At 43.1% G+C, this 19939-nt stretch overlaps 1 protein-coding gene across 2 annotated transcripts in view; it reads left to right on the top strand.

The window, feature by feature from the left end:
* Positions 1-19939, top strand: part of ADARB1 (adenosine deaminase RNA specific B1) — a 770933-nt gene that overhangs the window by 221530 nt on the left and 529464 nt on the right. The window lies entirely within an intron of this gene.

The raw sequence follows: 19939 nt of genomic DNA, 5'->3' as shown, positions 1-19939 counted from the left end.
AGCCATCACTTCACTATGACAGTTACAAAATATTTGCCTGTGGGAATCTCCAAGAGGTTTGTGAAGTAAGGCTGCAAAGATTTAGTCCAGTGTAGGATATGCAGTTTCTCTGCACATGTAGAATGAACTAATCTGAGCTTGTTTATTAATTGTTTAATTCTTTGCCGCAGGCCAGCTTGTTTTAAGTGTCAAGTTCTTTGACTATTGGTGCTTACCTATGCATAATAATGCAACATTTTAAAAGTGCACCTTGTGAGCAGTGAAAAACAATTGCAGGACGAATCAATAGGTTTAGAATGGCAGCAGCTTTACTGAAAAAGGCAATAATTTAGACCTTGAAATTAAAATGGTGTGTGGTTGGCTGTATTGTCTTCTTCAAAGAGTCCCGTTTTGGCTTGAACGTGTCATGCTGCGTTTTAATTGCATTGCGTGAAAATACCAATGGCACCATCATAAAATGAGTATTGCCTGTGTAGGGATGGTGTATTGAAGTTTGCTTTGATCTTTTATAGCCCTTGGAAAATCTATTTTGCTTCTAATTGATGATTCGCTGGGGTGCGTGCTCTATTGAAAGATGTGTGGTGAACTTGTGAGTGCTCAACTTCAAAAAACAGAATCCCTGACTCACTGGCTTCCTCCCAGACATCCTGACTAATCTAGGCTCCTTAGGTCTGGCCTCGCAGACAGGACAAGCAGGAAAACCTATTGTGAATTTACAGTGTTGCCTATCATTACATACTTTATCTTCACTCATTTGCTTACTTTTTATTTTATGGCTTCTCTTCTTATTATTATTTGTCCCTCTCCTGGAGCATAGCCTCTTTACTATCCCTTTGATTGGCTGATTTATATCCTTCCGCTCCTCACATTTAGTGAAATGTTTTCTCTTTTTCATTAAGCACTTCATGAGAGTCCGTCTATGTTCTTGCTCTCTTTTCCCCCTTCAGATACCCGCCACTTCCAGTTGCTTTTCCTGTATTCACCCCGCAACCTGCTCCTCCGCTGCACACCTACCCCTGGTGGTACTTGTAATTGTGCTGGCATTTGCTGCTAGGTCGCTAAGCATTGCTTAAACCGCTTTGGTGCACCCCCGGTGCACCCTCTCCCTACGCTGACTCTCAGTTCCTTATCCACCGCCCACCAGCTGTGTTTTTTTCCCAGATGGGCCCAGCAGCTGCCTTTTGCTGCTGTGCCACTCTGCTAAACGAAACGCACTTTCATGTAAATGCATTTTTTAAAAATAGCAATGTAATTGGTGACCACCATCTTAGATCAGTAAATAAAAAAAAGAAAACTTTGCTTACATCACGTCATAAACAAGGGGCTGTGTGCCAATGCATGCACACGGATACTTCACCACGCATGTATGCATGCAGTTGGCAGCACTGGTTGCTTTATTCTGCCTTTTCTTTGTTTTGTGTGGCAAATGCAGCACAGTCCAACAATAGGTCAACAAGGCAAGCCTGGTTCTAGCAGGAGGGCTAGAGGTAGGTGAACCAGGCCTTCCTAAGGTAGCCTCCTGTCCCTCCCATGGTCCATTTACAAAAAAAAAAAAAAAACTATTTTGCTTTTTTCTTAACTCACGTCGGCCTGCAGCCTCGCTTTCTGAGCCTAATTGTTAGACCTCCATGACAAACACCGTTGTGGGCTGTTTGAAGTGCTTCGGTACAGGTGTGAAGTCTTCGGGAATGGTGGCTGTCAACATGCACAGGTGAAAAGCAGGGGTACCCGTGACACTTCCGTTGTATCAAGAGTCTCTCAAGCTCCCGTTTGTTGCCACATATTGATAGGCCTCATGTCACAGAGGTGAGCCCACCTCTCTTGGTAGCTGATTGCTGTATTTAGGTGTTAAACATATTAATATGGCGAAACCTTTCCCGATATAGTGTTAATATGTGTAAAAATGGAAAAATGGTGAATACTGCTTCAGAATATGCCACACTAAGCTCGATAAATTGCCTTTCTTGTCGTATAATTTAGTAGACACTGCTGCATAATTTGATGCTTGTCAGATTATTACAGTAACCCTGCATATGGCAGTAACAATCTAATAGGACTTTGTCATCCCAAGAAAAGTAATTGAAAACATGCGTACAACCAGCATACATCTTAGTAGTGTTTTGTTAGATTTTCTTCCTGCTGTGACCTTATTCTTGTGGCACTATATGGCAAAAAACACTGCCAATGCCACAAGTTTTGTCTTTTCAGAACTTAAAACTTTTGCAAGTTTCGCTAGGGCAACACAGATCCAGCAGGGGCAGGAGCAGTGCAAGTTCCATCATACCAAAAAAGGATTAGCAACCATTCTGTGGCAGCACTAGTAACATGTAATGCCCCTGTCCTGCCTACTCCCAATCCCCAGAGATGCAGCCGAGTCTGCCATAATTAGAAGGAACTTAAGGCACAGACAGCACCGTTTGGTGCACAGCGGACTGTGCATTTATTTTCCCCAAAGAAATTCTCTGTCTCATAAATAGACAAGGCTTAGAGGGCTGCTTTAACCCCTTGGCTCTAAACCAGTGAGATACTATAGTGGGCTAATGCAGTTCCTGCCAAGATGTCCTTACAATCTGCGGCTTCATAAGTACAAATATTGCTGCTCAGCTTTACGTTTTCGAATCAGCATTAGGACAGCAGGCGTTTTTAAGCATTTGTATGTCCTGCATGAATACAGCATTTGTGAGCTTCTAGGTGTCTTTGATAAACAACACACTGATTTCCGCTTCAAATAATTGTGTTTTGGCGCATCTTGGAAGGCAGAGCACATAACCTGCTTAGACCACTAATGACATTAGCTATCGAAAAACTAGCAGCTGTGGATGGGGTGGTGTCCTTTTATCAGAAGTCCTAAAACACGCAGGCTCCACTGCTGTGGCTCTAAAGAGTAGTGATCCTAATCAACAGTTTGAGAAGAGTAGGAGAATGATGTGTCATAAAGAAGAGATTGTGATGGTGTTAGAGGTGGATGAAGGAGGATATAGCAGGAGAATGACGAGCATTCTGAGTGGTGGGCATCTGGTGATTGATCGACCCGAACTTGAAAAGGGAAGAGCGTTGAATGGAGGGAGCGTACTAGGGAAGGGTGGCGGTGGAGGATGAGGCTGACAAAGGACTAAGAAGATGAGAAAAGAAGCTTCTCAGAGAGACGTGTAATGAGCAAATGCTAAATTGTATTGGGGCGTAGAGAAGAGTTAAGAGGAGTGCGGTAGCACAGAAGGGAGAGTAGAGTGATGTGTGGGGAGGGTGCCGGAGACAGAAGGGAGAGTAGAGTGATGTGTGGGGAGGGTGCTGGAGACAGAAGGGAGAGTAGAGTGATGTGTGGGGAGGGTGCTGGAGACAGAAGGGAGAGTAGAGTGATGTGTGGGGAGGGTGCCGGAGACAGAAGGGAGAGTAGAGTGATGTGTGGGGAGGGTGCTGGAGACAGAAGGGAGAGTAGAGTGATGTGTGGGGAGGGTGCTGGAGACAGAAGGGAGAGTAGTGTGATGTGTGGGGAGGGTGCTGGAGACAGAAGGGAGAGTAGAGTGATGTGTGGGGAGGGTGCCGGAGACAGAAGGGAGAGTAGAGTGATGTGTGGGGAGGGTGCTGGAGACAGAAGGGAGAGTAGAGTGATGTGTTGGGAGGGTGCCGGAGACAGAAGGGAGAGTAGAGTGATGTGTGGGGAGGGTGCTGGAGACAGAAGGGAGAGTAGAGTGATGTGTGGGGAGGGTGCTGGAGACAGAAGGGAGAGTAGAGTGATGTGTGGGGAGGGTGCCGGAGACAGAAGGGGTGATGGAATGGGAGAGGCTACAGGGAGAAGGGAAGAAGGGGAGGCCGTCACATGAGGTTTACATTTCCACTTTATGCCCCTTACAATACGTTCTGCTCAAAGGACTGACGGCCAAATATTGGTTGAAAAGCTAGGCACAAAATGACAGTTCCAGATGTCATCCTCCGAAGCTGTGGCCTTTGCATAGTGGGCAGCTAAGGGAAGAAACAGGCTCGCATTTGATGTTTGGCTGGCAGCCAACTCATGTTCTTCCAATTGTTAGTACATTTATTTGAAGTCAATGACTTTAAAAAAAGTCGTGCAGCCCTTTACAATCTCTTTAAAATATACATCCCCCTGGTCTTTGTAGATCTTGTGCCTACACACACTGTACAATCCAGGCCTTGGTGCTCACGCTGTTGAAAGTGTTGAGATTGCGAGGTCCACCCACACAAGCACAGTAGCTTTACATACACAAAATGACTTCTCCATAGGTAGCAGCAGTGACTGTAAGGCTGACAGAAGAGGGGGGCGTGGACAGAGTCAAGGATCACATTGGAAGAGAAGAGGTTGAGTTTAATGGAGAGGATTCTGAAGCAAAGAGGGGGGAGAGTTAGTGTGAGAGGGAGGAGGGTGAGGAAAAAAGAGGAAGGATAGCGAGGAAGCGAGTGAAGGTGGCGAGCTGAAGAGAAGAATGAGGTGGGTGAGTGAGAGAGTGAGAGAAAGGCAGGCAAAGAAAGAAAGCTGTAGCGAGAAAGTGGAGACAGAAGTATAAGGTGAAAGTGGGACCCCAGAGAGAAGATATTGAGGAAAAGAGAGATAAGAGATTGAATTGAAGCAGAACGGGAGGAGGGTGAGAGGAGAAAGACATGAGGTGGAGAAAGAGAGAAAGAAGAGGCCACTGCAGGGAGACAAAAGGATGAGATGGCCAAAGAATGGTGAGGCAGAGAGAGGAGGGCGAGGTGAAGAGTCCAGGGTGAGGCAGGAGGATGTAGACCGTGAGAAGAGCAAGGTGAGTTGGAGACAAAGGATGGTGAGGCACAGACAAAGGAGGGTTAGATGAACAGAAAGGAGTGTGCGGCACAGAGAAAGGAAGGTGAGAGAGAGAGTGGACAAGTACACAGAGAGTAAAATTAATCAAGAACTTGGGTAAAAACAAACCTTTAGAAATGGAGTGAAAGCTAGTAAGCATGACCACTCGCAGGAGGCAGAGTAAGAAGATCTGGCATGCCTGGGCCCAGGTCTCCAGTACCCGGGAGATGCCACGCAAACCGCACAGGTGCTTGATTTGGTGCTCGTGAAATGTGCTTGATTTGCAAGTAGAATGCCCCCAGCGTCCGGGGGCGGTGCGAGGAGAGGGCGGATCAAGCTCCGGGCCTCTCTGTTGAATTTGTGCCGTCAGTGGTTGTGGTTTTGTGGGAAATAGTTTGTTAGTGAGTGTGGGAATATACTTAGACCTCCTCAAGGAAAGAGCACTTATCAAAACGCTTGAAGCAGACAAGCATAACATAGTCCTTTTACGGAAATGGAGGCTAGCCTCGTGCATCTCGTTGTGCCCCCCTGTTGCTACGAAAGAGGAGAGTGCACACACGCTCAATAAAAATATTTAGAAATAAATTGGCCTAGTAACAAACACAAACCCAAATCATCTCAATGTTGATGGTTTAATGGCTTGTAGTTTCATATCGTGACAAGTACTAACCCATTGACTCAGTGTGACTGATAGAATTGTAATCTCTGCACCCTTATTTCCAAAGGGACCTGTTTTAGCCAGTTGAGTGTTTGCTAGTGTACTTTTTCTTGTGTTATATAGTTAGGTTATACCTTTCCAAAGAAGGCAGTATGGGGCTCCAAAGAAGGAGCCCAAACCACTCATGCACAGCTCATAGTAAATGCAGCCTCAGTACATCTGCATCTGAACGTTTTCTCCGCTTAGATCAGACTGCAGCGCGGCCCTAGCATTCGGATTGCCTTTTTACGGTGTTTTTACGGTGTTTTTGTGCTCTTTGGAGCCCGAAGTTTAATTGTTCTCACCTGCAGCTTCGGGCTTTTGCCTGGACTCAGGAGCTTCAATGAATTTAGATCTTTCCTGTTTCCACTACTCGACAACTCACATTTATGTAAAGAGATGCATGACTAGGCCATTTCTATTGGTGAACCATTTTAATGGTAGCAACCACTTAACCAGTATGTCAATCAGCGTTGGCTAGACATACCTTGTTCTTTTTGCAGTAACACACATTGTCAAAGCCAATAGGTCTGGGCAAACTGGTGCAGTGGCTATTTATCTTTTAAGAAGTTAAAAGAAAGCATGCCATCGCCAAACAAGGTGACCAAGTGCATGCAATAAAAAGTGTATATAAAAAAATACATTTTAATAGCACGAGTGCTTCTAGCAGACAGTTGTTCTTAAAACAGGCGTAGAAGCCATTTTTCGTTTCAGTGCACATTTCAGGAAAATACGTTTCTTAATGACACAAAGAAAAGATGCTATTGGCTTGAGTTAATGTAACCTGAAGACAACATTTCTACTGTGAAAAGGATGAAGGATGTAAAAAAAAACATACGTGCCCAACATTCCTGGCACTTAAGTTCACCTAGGCGGATTTGTACATGTGATCAAGCAAAATTGCTTTAAAACTGCCTACCAGTATGGATTACATGTGAAGCCTACACCTTGAAGTCCACTTTCTCTTTTATGTAACATTGTCTATACACTGATTTACACACGTATGATTCATTATTGCTGTATGTGTATGTGATATAAAGTGCTCCAACACCCTACGCTGGTAGGAGAGTCACTATAAAACAAATTAAATACATGTGAGAGAGGGACTATGGACAAATGATGGACACTGTTGGTAGGGGATAGTGAGGCAATCATTGAAGGGCCCCAATAAAGATTGCTATATCTTGGGGCACTGTAAGGCCATCATTTATTATGCTTTAAAAACGAATGCAATTGAATATATAATGAAAAATGTGTTGCAGAATGTACTGTTTTTGCCTTTTATCCCAAGTTTTCCTTGGAGTGAGAGGTGTATCCTCTAGGCCCCATTGTAGCGGTCTGTCTCGCTCACTATGCACCCTGTCGGAGCTGATCTGCCAAAATTTGCCAGGGCTGCTTTGGATTTCCGGTCCGGCCCTTGGTAGAAGCAAAACGTGATTGACAGGCCAGCAAATCAGTGATTGAAGAGGGTTGTATTTATGTGAGTCATACTAATGTATCATTTTTTTTATTACATGAGGCTGGCAAGAGAGAATGACTTTAGATTAAAAGGTTAACCATACAGTACACTAAAGAGAAGCATCATAACACAACTAACATAAGTACAAATCAGCTGACATAATTCTTCGACCACACAGGATGTTACCTCAAGTCCTTATTTGAGAACTCCTTTCCACGCTTTGTGGTCTTAGAAGCAAATAGCTAGCAGTGATGAACCACGTTTGATTACAGAGCAAAATATTCTGAAGCTGCAAATATTTTAATGTATTCTAAAAATCACAAGTTATCATAATAGACTCTCAATAAAATGGCAAGGCGTGGTAGGTACTCTTCAAATAGGTTACCGCACCTCTTCTACCCTAAAACTCACAATGGAGACTTAGAATAAAGTGTTCCCAAGATATATTTACGGGAAGAAAGGACTAGATTCTAAAGGTAGTGTTTCTGTTGACTATATAACGACCTATAAGATTATTATTTCTGGCCTAAAACCATGAATCACGAGGCCGCCGGCTTTGGTGTTGGAAGCATAGGAGTCAAAATCAAGATACATGTTTGTAAACGGGCCAAGGATACCTTGCAAGCTGTGAGAGAAAGAGGCCTAGACTGCAGTGACACAAGAACAGGTATCCGTGCTTCTCAAAGAATATCAAGCACACTAAGGGAAAGTGGACGCTTTCCTTTGAAGCAGGTCAAGAGAGAGACACAAAAATCCGGGTCCTGGAGGAAAAAGGTACTACCTTCTACCAGGCAAGACACAAGCGTAAAACAAGACGTGGAACGTTTGGAAATAATATAAAGGGACTCAGGAGCTGGCAATAAAGGTAAGTGAATGTAGGATCACCCCAAAATATGTTGGCGCGCCGCAGATAAAAGAAAGCTGGTTCTGCGTCTCTCGGAAGAAAGGAAAAACAAATCAATAATGAGCTTGCAAAGAGTAGCCAAACTTGGGTCCCCCAAGTGCTTTAGAGCAGTGGTTCCCAACCTTTTGACTTCTGTGGACCACCACTTTATCATTACTGGTACTTGGGGACCCCTAATGAATTATAATTCGAATCCACGGACCCCTTCCCCCCACCGAACTGAGACATTACTGAGAGCTGGGGACCTAATCTGTTAATTTTATTTAAATTTCTAAGCATTTGCGGACCCCCTGAGAGGTCTTCGCGGACCCCCAGGGGTCCCCGGACCACAGGTTGGGAACCACTGCTTTAGAGATCTGGTGAATTGAATCCTTGACCCAGCTCTTAACCCTATTTACTGGTTCAGTAATTCGTTAAAACACATTAAGATAATGTAGTTTCTCTGTTCAAGTGAAAGGAAAAATAGCCAAGAGTCATACCAACTAATTAGTTGACTTGAAATTATATAGAGGGTTTTTTTTTCTTCAAATTTCCACCTATTTGTATTTTAGGAATAGCTGGGAAATTGATACAGTATGTGGTATTCAACTTTACTTTAGGAAGACTGGATTATCAACCATTGATCAGTTTATTCACATTGCAACATACCATCAAGAAATATAGTAAAAAGAAGTGCATTACTGAATTAGCCAGTCGGTCCATGCAGTTGATAAGAGCTGGTATTCCTGCATTACACCCTGGCTTTCTATACAGTATGAATAGGCCCTATCAGAGAAAAATCTAGAATGGTTACTGCTGTAATCTTTATTGAGATACACCATCATGACTTTATACTCAAAACGTGCTCTGCAAGTAAGAGCAGGCTTGGGAACATCCAGAAATAGAATATTTGTTGCCAGTAGTGGTTAGGGAAGACCTTAGGACCTCCCTGACCATCTGAACTGCCAATAACAGGCAACAAACTGTAGTAATTATGCAGTCCATAGACTCCTGATCTCCCCTGCACCCTTCCCTCGCCACACGTTTGCAAAAGGACTGGACCTCATCAGCGCTGCCCTTACCTCAGTCCTGAACGACTCAATCAACAAAGTACCTTCCCAGACTCCTGGAAACATGGTGTCAACGTCATTATACAATGCAGATGACACACAGCTCACCATCCCACCCCCACTCGACAAAAAAATCGATACAGTGTAAGGAGGAATCCACTTCCCCACCTGCAAAACTGAAGTTGCCAGATGGGTGAAAACCAACTGTTGCAAGCTCAACACTGACAAAACAGAAATAATAATCTTTGGCAAAACCACCTCTCTATGGTACTCCACCTGGTGGCCTGCGGAACTCAAACCCGTACTCCTCCTGGCAATTCATGCAAAGAACCTTGGAGCAATAGTCAACAACTAGCTTGTCATGATCGGCCAAGTAAACAAAGTGCCCACCTCCTGTTTCCTCATTCTCAGTATGCTCAAAAAGATCTTCAGTCGGCTTCCTATCAACACATTCAGAACCATCATCCAAGCTCCCATCAGCAGCAATCTGGATTGCTGCAACACTCTCTATTTCGAAAGCAATGCCCAACTGAAAAGACTCCAACCCATAGAAGACTCAGTAGCCAGACTCACACTCGCACCACTCCTTCCCACCCAAAAAACCTGCAGACATTTCCTGCCACATCTTAAAGACCTCCACTGGCTCCCAGTTCACAAACGTGCAGTCTTCAAAATCCTCACGCACACAAACAAATCCCTACAGAAGATTGGCCTAACCTACCGCAAAAAACACATCAACTTCCACAAACCTACCAGACAGGTCTGTTCAGCCAGACTTCCACTTTCACAGTTCCTCTGCAAACACAGAAACAGAACCAATGGTGGTGCCTTCACAACCCTCCCTCCCAAGACCTGTAACGACCTGCCCCTGCAAATCAGCTACACCTATTCATTTATTGAATTTTGCAAGAAACTGAAGGCCTGGCTTCTCATGTAGACATGGCCTAGGTCAACAGAGCTCCTGCTTTCAGCATCATGATTTCCTCCTGGGTGAGTTGTGCACTTCACAAATATGCATTACATATATCACCCATCATTGACAGAGGCAGCAGAAGGTATTACATGCATCACCAGCTAGAAATTTCAACTTTGACATGTTAACTATTCTTCTAACTCTAGTAATCCTTGGGTAACTTTAGTGCCGTCCTTATTACAAAAATATTTTTTCAGTTAAATGAAAGAATCTAAGAAAATGAATGAATTCTGTTCCTATTCAGGATGCTACATAAGGAGCTGGGTTACTCATGTTGGCCAAGCATTGATATAGCCATAGAATGTAGCTGAGGCCATACCTCAGTTGACCAGAACTCTAGTCTATAGTGGAACACTTCACTTTTACAAAGCCATAGAGGATATGGGAGGTGAAATTATCTTATAAAAAGCCAGCTCTGCTATTCAGAGAAGAATGTAATTAGAATAAAATAGACACATAAAACAGCCACACTGTGATAAGATTTGACTATGGCTTTGGGAGCTGGTGAGTGGAAATTTAAATGACCAAAATAATGAAAAGTAGTCCTGATCTTGGGCAAAAGCTAGGGTTTGAACCCATTTGGTGTAAAGTGGGACCAGAAGACAAAGAATTCCCTTTATTTTTCTACCACAGACAAATCCTATTTTAGGATTTCATCAAATTTTTGTATTAATGTATTTTATCGAACACATTGGGCTCAGCGAAGCACTTTGCCAAAATAATTGATCCAGGTTCTGAAGGAATTTGACAGCTTCATTCATAACAAACGCTTGATAAATGAGTCCCTTAGTTGGAACTAAATACATTTGAGGTAAGTGTGGTAAGATGTTAGCTTCGTAAATGAGAAGCAAAACCAGTTGCCAAAGTGTAAGTGAAATCAGATGGCAAGACTAGACGCAGGCATCTACTGACAAGCTTTATGACACATTTGTCAACCATTTTTCTCTCATTATGATGACCCAGTTATATTTGAACAGAAGTAGTGGCAGCCATTGAACTGCATCCTAAACCTTACATATTTGAATGAGCGGCTACAACTTCTCTTTGATTCTATTGATGTCCGAAATCTTGAAAAGGCTAAAATCTAAAGAACTCTAAAACTGCTGACTTGGGTTGATTACCTGCAGAAAATGAGAAAGTAGTTCATCAGCCCTTAATTATCCCACTCAGTTATTTGAGGAATTTGAGACTGGAACTTGTAAGGGTATGTGGCATGATTCATTGGTTGGCCCTTTTTTGTACATTTGAAAAATATCTGAAATCATACTCTCATGTACAGGCCAATCTTTCTTCTAAACTTCGATAGTGAGGTTTTTGTGCAAATGTTAGCAGCAAGATTACAAAAGTTCTTGGCAAGTATTATACATACATACAGACCATCAAGGTGTCTTGGCTGTGTAAAAATATTGCATAGCCTGTACCTGTATTGACACTGCAAATACATTCTCAAAACTTCCTTTGGCAATATTGATCACTATTGAAAACCATTTCACCGTGTACAGTAGGTTTATATAGGTTCTCCTCAATCATTTCCAGTTCCCTTATTCCTTTATGTCTGCGGTCCAAACAATATATCAACAACCATTATAGTCACAGATCAGCGTGGCACTCATTTTACCATTGGCAAGAGACTAGATAAGGGTGCCCTTTTCACTCTTATTTGCATTGTTCATTGTGCCATCAGTTAATGTTAAATGATCAGTTACACAATTACAAACTCTATGCTGATGACCTTCTAGCGCTAGCACAAAATGCTGCCCCTTTTCAGCATGCTTTTGAGTTATTATTGTGTGCATTTTCCAAATAACACCGAGGTCATGATGTGTGTCAATTTTACTTGGGCGAAATACTTTGGAATTAAGGTTCCTGATTCTGTAGGGAAATTCTTTCCTAAGATTCCTTACAAACATGGTTCAAAATAATCAGTCTTTTAGATCTTAATTAACAGTTCCCAGAACAGTTGGCAGGACTTTCTATGTGAAAGTAGTAAACATCTCAAACTTTAGTTTTATTTTCAAGATTTACCAATTTTCATTTCTTCTGCATTATTTTAGTAAACTACGAGAACAGATTAATTTATGTCACAACTAGAAACCATAGATATCCAGAAAAATAACCCATTCCCGGGATGAAACCGGTCTTGCCCTCCTGTTTGAAGTATATAATTGTGTAGCCAAACAAATTTCTTATAGCACCAAACAGGTGCCCAGCATAGCAATATTTTTCCCAGAAGCCTTCTTTTTTCCTTATTCGCAAATGCTACGTGCTTAAATTGAATCCTCCTGATTTGTTTTTTTTTCTAAACATTACATTGTTTCATTGTGTGAATCGCATATGCCATGACATCCAGAAGCTCGTTAAATTTCTTAAATTTACAGATTAGAGGCTGATGGGGTGGTTGAGAATTAAGAAAAATTTGGAAACATTAGGGCATTCTGAAAGACACTCTGCTCCATTAGATTCAAATATAAATCAACCCCTCTTTTTGTTACAGTCACACATTAAAGATCATTTTACTACTTGGCTGAGAGTTACGGATTTTAAGAGGAGCCATCATAACTATTTTGCAATGTCTGATACTCAAGAGGTTTGACCCGTGTTTCACAATTGTACCAAAAAGTACAATTTGTTCCTTCCGAGTGATGCTTTGAGTTGTACTCCAGCTTGCACAATGAAGCTCTGAACAATATATGTGGACGTTCATCATCTCTTAATTTATGATCTCTGCATACCTGTGGTTAGTTATTTTTTCTTTCCTTATTTAATCATTATTCCCTTCTTTTTCAGTTCAGTTTTTTTTCCTTCGGTTTCATGTATAGTGTATGCTTGGGGTGTTAAGAAGATTTGAAAGTAGTATTGCTGACTTATTAGGGCGCTCCGTACACATAATTTGGTCTGGTTCTCTTTGGTGCTGGGCATTTCTACGTATTCTAAGAGAAACAAAAAAAGCTTAGGTCCACTCTGTGCCAGTCGAAGTTAAGTTTCAAGTACTTTTATTAATGTTTTACCCATAGTACTTCTCATGACGCCACACCTTCTCACATGCTTTAATAGTAGAATGTTGACCTACTCCCCTCACTCTTTCCGCTTCTTTCCTTGTCTTTAAGGCACATCATAACTAACTCGATTGCTCCTTCATCTTGCAATGTCCAGTTGGTTTCAGTTTCTGATTAGTGTAGGTTTCATGTATTTTCGTCATCCCAGAGTCCACCGAATGAAGAGCCCTTCATCTCTACAAACAAGTCACACTCTTAGTCTTTTGCAAGAAAGTGCAGAACACGGCCCCATAATTTCTGGAATTGCCTTTACTTCTCAATTCAGAGGCTAATTTCTCAACACCCAATAAATACCATAGCGCCAGCAAGGGGCGCAACCGGACCCGGAATTCGAGATGGGGCTAATGCTTTGAATAATGGGGAGCAGAGCCAGCTTCAGAGCTCAGTCAATGCCACTTGGTGGGTTTCCTTCAATCTTCCGAACAATACATGATATGGTGAGTTGTTATTCTCAATGGTATGTGGCCGGTAATCCATTTTAAGTGTACTGGGCAGTAAGGTTGGTCTTGGCATAACAAAATTTACTAACTCTTAGACTGGGAGGAGTTTTCCTCAGGGAATTTTAGAAGAATGAATAAGATAAGTTGCTTTGTTGCATTAAATATAAAGCCGTTAGACTTGGTAAGGTGGAGATTCAGTTTCCAGTTTCTGGGTCAAACAGCAGCTAATGATACATACATGCTGTTGTACATTTTCCAGGTCTGTTAGTCTTAACATGAACTTCTTAAAAACAAAGCTTACAAAATATTGGGCGGCAACTGCCAAATTAAGTTTTGCAAAACAGTCCTTGGCTAAATACAGTTTTGTACTTATTGCTATGTTGATGCTATAGTTACCAGCACACACTACTAACACATTTGCAGAACAGATGTTAGTACATGAATGAACTGTGTTGCAGTGAGGGGGAAGAGTCCGGGCTCTATAACACATAGATTATTGAATCTGTATTTCCATGTTTCCAGACGTTACCCTGAGTTTTAACTGCCTTCAAATACTCTTTGCTATGATGTGCTTAAGCACTTCCGTGGCCTGACATGGACCTCACATTTGGAAAGATGTTGACTGTTCAAAGTCGGAGACAGAAACTGAGCATAAAGTTTAATTATCCAAAGTGCCACAGAATCAGTGCCAAACCTTGCAACATACTCACTGGTAGCTGTAGACTGTCAAAGAGTAATGCCATTGAAGAAACTGTTTGGCACATTGCTTAAACTCAGCTGTAACTCTGTAGATTGTGTGCAGATTACATAATACATGTATATAGCAAACATGATGGGGCCAAATCGGAAATGGAATTGAAAAGGGTCTGGGTCATCAGGAGTAATTAGCGTTAGGAAAACTGTAAGTTGTAGACATTCAGAAATACCATGTTCTAGTGTGTTGCATCCGAGACATGGGAAAAATATATAGGGCCGGCAATCCTAATCCCAACTGCATGTGAATTTCAGAAGGAGAGCACTGGCACTTCTGAGCCAGAAACAAGTAATTCAAGACAATAAATACTTGCACTTGGCATCTACCACTAAAATAACTGCCCTATTTGTTGACTCAACTCACATTCACCTCTAACCCTGGTATTTTTTTTTTGCATTACTTTCCTTTCAAACTCACTTCTACTTTTCCTTCATATACCGCCTTGTTTCTTCTTATCTCTCCTTCTTTGCTGATTCTCTCTTCTGTTTTCAGCTGTCTCCCTCCTTTTATTTTTCTCTAGTTATCCTCCAATGTCCTCCCTCTCATCAGTTTCCTTATTCTCTTTCTGTCGTTGTGCCTCACTCTGTATAGTTCTCATCTATTTTTCATTTTTTGCTTCTTTAAATTATTTTCCTCTATATTTGGCTATTCTTCACTTTTTTCTTTCTCCTCCTTGTAGGAAAGTACCATCTTGCCTGGCATGTTACCCCCATATTTCACTGTATATATGTTGTTTTAGTGTATGTGTCGCTGGGACCCTGCCAGCCAGGGCCCCAGTGCTCATAAGTGTGCCCTGTATGTGTTCCCTGTTTGATGACTAACTGTCTCACTGAGGCTCTGCTAACCAGAACCTCAGTGGTTATGCTCTCTCTGCTTTCCAAATTGTCACTAACAGGCTAGTGACCAATTTCACCAATTCACATTGGCATACTGGAACACCCTTATAATTCCCTAGTATATGGTACTGAGGTACCCATGGTATTGGGGTTCCAGGAGATCCCTATGGGCTGCAGCATTTCTTTTGCCACCCATAGGGAGCTCTGACAATTCTTACACAAGCCTGCCACTGCAGCCTGAGTGAAATAACGTCCACGTTATTTCACAGCCATTTACCACTGCACTTAAGTAACTTATAAGTCACCTATATGTCTAACCTTCACCTGGTTAAGGTTGGGTGCAAAGTTACTTAGTGTGTGGGCACCCTGGCACTAGCCAAGGTGCCCCCACATTGTTCAGGGCGAATTCCCCAGACTTTGTGAGTGCGGGGACACCATTTCACACGTGCACTATACATAGGCCACTACCTATGTATAGCGTCACAATGATAACTCAGAACATGGCCATGTAACATGTCTAAGATCATAGAATTGTCACCCCAATGCCATTCTGGCATTGGGGAGACAATTCCATGATCCCCCGAGTCTCTAGCACAGACCCGGGTTCTGTCAAACTGCCTTTCCCAGGGTTTCACTGCAGCTGCTGCTGCTGCCAACCCCTCAGACAGGTTTCTGCCCTCCTGGGGTCCAGCCAGGCCTGGCCCAGGAAGGCAGAACAAAGGACTTCCTCAGAGAGAGGGTGTTAGACCCTCTCCCTTTGGAAAAAGGTGTCAGGGCTGGGGAGGAGTAGCCTCCCCCAGCCTCTGGAAAAGCTTTGATGGGCACAGATGGTTCCCATCTCTGCATAAGCCAGTCTACACCGGTTCAGGGATCCTCCAGCCCTGCTCTGGCGCGAAACTGGACAAAGGAAAGGGGAGTGACCACTCCCCTGACCTGCACCTCCCAGGGGAGGTGCCCAGAGCTCCTCCAGCGTGCCCCAGACCTCTGCCATCTTGGATTCAGAGGTGTGCTGGCACACTGGACTGCTCTGAGTGGCCAGGGCCAGCAGGTGACGTCAGAGACTCCTTCTGATAGTCTCTTACCTGTCTTACTAGCCTATCCTCCTTCCTAGGTAGCCAAACCCCCTTTTCTGGCTATTTAGGGTCTCTGCTTTGGGGAATTCTTCAGATACCGAATGCAAGAGCTCATCAGAGTTCCTCTGCATCTCCCTCTTCACCTTCTGCCAAAGGATTGACCACTGACTGCTCAGGACTCCTGCAAAACCGTAACAAAGTAGCAAAGACGCCTACTGCAACCTTGTATCGCTTCATCCTGCCGGCTTTCTCGCCTGTTTCCTGGTGGTGCATGCTCAGGGGGTAGCCTGCCTCCTTCTTGCACCAGGAGCTCTGAAGAAATCTCCCGTGGGTCGACTGAATCTTCCCCCTGCAACCGCAGGCAACAAAAGACTGCATCACCGGTCCTCTGGGTCCCCTCTCAGCACGACGAGCGTGGTCCCTGGAACTCAGCAACTCTGTCCAAGTGACTCCCACAGTCCAGTGACTCTTCAGTCCAAGTTTGGTGGAGGTAAGTCCTTGCCTCCCCACGCTAGACTGCATTGCTGGGTACCGCGTGATTTGCAGCTGCTCCGGCTCCTGTGCACTCTTCCAGGATTTCCTTCGTGCACAGCCAAGCCTGGGTCCCCGACACTCTAACCTGCAGTGCACAACCTTCTGAGTTGTCCTCCGGCGTCGTGGGACTCCCTTTTCTGACTTCGGGTGGACTCTGGTTCACACCTCTTCTAAGTGCCTGTTCCGGTACTTCTGCGGGTGCTGCCTGCTTCTGTGAGGGCTCCCTGACTTGCTGGTCGCCCCCTCTGTCTCCTCATCCAAGTGGCGACATCCTGGTCCCTCCTGGGCCACAGCAGCATCCAAAAGCCCTAACCGCGACCCTTGCAGCTAGCAAGGCTTGTTTGCGGTCTTTCTGTGTGGGACCACCTCTGCAAGCTTCTTCACGACGTGGGACATCCATCCTCCAAAGGGGAAGTTCCTAGTCCTCTTCTTTCTTGCAAAACACTAAGCTTCTTCCATCCGGTGGCAGCTCCTTTGCACCCTCAGCTGGCATTTCCTGGGCATCTGCCCACTCTCGACACTGTTGCGACTCTTGGACTTGGTCCCCTTGTTTCACAGGTACTCGGGTCTGGAAATCCACTGTTGTTGCATTGCTGGTGTTGGCTTCCCTTGCAGAATCCCCCAATCACGACTTCTGTGCTCTCTGGAGGTTGTAGGTGCACTTTACACCTACCTTACAGGGTCTTGTGGTGGGCTATTTTTCTAACCCCCACTGTTTTCTTACAGTCCCAGCGACCCTCTACAAGCTCACATAGGTTTGGGGTCCATTCGTGGTTCGCATTCCACTTTTGGAGTATATGGTTTGTGTTGCCCCTATACCTATGTGCTCCTATTGCAATCTATTGTAACTTTACACTGCTTGCATTACTTCCTTTTGCTATTACTGCATATTTTTGGTATTGTGTACATATATCTTGTGTATATTTGGCATCCTCATACTGAGGGTACCCACTGAGATACTTTTGGCATATTGTCATAAAAATAAAGTACCTTTATTTTTAGTATATCTGTGTATTGTGTTTTCTTATGATATTGTGCATATGACACCAGTGGTATAGTAGGAGCTTTGCATGTCTCCTAGTTCAGCCTAAGCTGCTCCGCTATAGCTACCTTCTATCAGCCTAAGCTGCTAGAAACACCTCTTCTACACTAATAAGGGATAACTGGACCTGGTACAGAGTGTAAGTACTCCTTGGTACCCACTACAAGCCAGGCCAGCCTCCTACACTCCTATTGTTCTCTATCTAATTTCTTTTCTCAGACTATTCAGAGACTTTAGTGTGCTCTTAAAAACCTGCATGACCTGCAAAATGCCTTCCACATGTACAGTGCAGCCTGAACGCCACCAAATGTATAGCACAGAAAGCTGCAAAATCAGGGCATCCGGCTTTAGAGCTTAATGTTATTGCCCAAGCCGGGGCTATCAACTTCAACAAAGACAGGCTCAGCAATTACCACATGAAGCACTATTGCTTACATGTCATTCTTTAAGCATATGAGCTGTGAATATAAGAGTGCTGTGATATTATAGTTAACCATAGCTGGCGAAAAACAGGATTAAAAGTTTTGATCATAAAGCTAACATTCCAAAATCACACAAGCATTATGTCATAAAATGAAATATTTATTCTTCATGATTCATGGATTTAGTGTATGAATGTTAGCCAATAAGAAGTCTAGAGTTTGAATAGTGTTGGTGTGTGACAAGCGTCGAATGGGGCAGACCATTAGTCCTCCACACTAAAGCAGACAGGCAGAATACATGTGCCTTCATAGGAATCATGATGCTACGACCGCCAATTCCACAATGCTCCGACAAAGAGTACAATAGTCATGCTCATATTGAAGGTGCCCTTTGTATGCCTCCTAACCTCAAAGCAATGCTCTCAGGTTTAGGGCCAAGTAATATGGAGGTGCCTCAGCGATCTCTGGATTCCTGGGGGAATATTAAAAAAAAGACATACTATTACAGGAAAAACAACAAGGACAGGGCAGCATACTCTTTAGAGCCATGCAAGAGACTTCCTCTCCCGAGACTGATGTTCCCTCTTTGGAAACTTTAATCAAGCATATTAATTAATGATGTGCTCCACGAAAGACTGATATGTGTCCTGTTCTGTTTCTTGTTATAACCACATTGCACTTCAGGGTGGTCCCCATATACCCTGGTACAAGTAGTGACTCTTGATTTTACTGGGACATGGCATCTTTCGCTCCTGGTTGGACATAAGATACCTATCTCTTAGGGTTGTTGCATCTCCACTTCATGATGGGCAACATAACCTCATATAAGAAGTGGCTCTTGATTGGGTCATGCCTTCTCCAACTCTGGGTGGATCCCATAAACCCATGTATGAATGGAGTCTTGTGATCTTCCGAATTCTGAGCATCTCTTCTCTTCGGTGCACCACGTAACCATGTTGCCTGCTGATTTTCCTTGGGTCACACCCTTTCTGTCGTTTATTTAAATTGGATTGTATTCAGATTAGGAGCCATATTATATCTATTATTATGAGCATGGCATATAAAGATTATTGTCTGTAGTTGTTTGCTTATATTGCTATCATTAATTTGTCCAGTGTTTCTCATTTTTATTTCCTTTTTTGTCTCTGTCTTATATGTCTGTCTCTCTGTGTTGCAGTTGAATTTGTTATTGTTCTCTATTGTAATTCAGATGATTGAGTTTCAGGTTTTGGTATGTGGGGAGAATTGTTTATATATGTGTAGTTGTTATTTTTTCTAGATTTCTTAGTGTATATTAATAAAATTATTTTTCTGTTTAGAATATGTATTGATATTGGATTAATTCATATGTGAGATTCGGATGTGAGAGTGTTGTGTGTTTTACTCTTCTTGTAGTGCCCTTGATCACTCTCCATATTAGATTAGGGACCCCTGTTTAAATGTCCTTCACACCCTTTCTTTGCCTGGGCTCCAACCCCACACCTACTCACCAAGCACAGCCAAGATAGCTCACTCAAACAACATCATTATAAATAATGATGGTAATTAGGGTAGGGTAAATATATGCAAGAGAAACTCTACTTTGTGACATATTTCTGCTTCCAACCTTGGATAAGCACATTAAAATATTCCCACAGGTGTGTAACACACCACTGAACTTCACACACAACACCAAAATACTTTAATTATAGACCACAATATGGAACATACTGCCTACCAGCCATGCAAGCAAGCTGAGTATATGCTTCACCCAGCACGCAGAAAATACTTTCAGGTATTATTAGGGGTAGGAAATTGCTATACAAGTGCTACAATAAAATATAGCAATCCACAAAGCCATTACCAAAACCAGTTCACTAGTTTTGATTTATTATCCAGTGAACACGAAATGGGCATTGACAGCAAGGTTGAAAGAAAGTTATA

The sequence above is a fragment of the Pleurodeles waltl genome, chromosome 3_1 (genome assembly GCF_031143425.1).
Source record: "Pleurodeles waltl isolate 20211129_DDA chromosome 3_1, aPleWal1.hap1.20221129, whole genome shotgun sequence".
Lineage (NCBI taxonomy): Eukaryota > Metazoa > Chordata > Amphibia > Caudata > Salamandridae > Pleurodeles > Pleurodeles waltl.
This window is presented reverse-complemented; position numbering and strand designations above follow the sequence as displayed.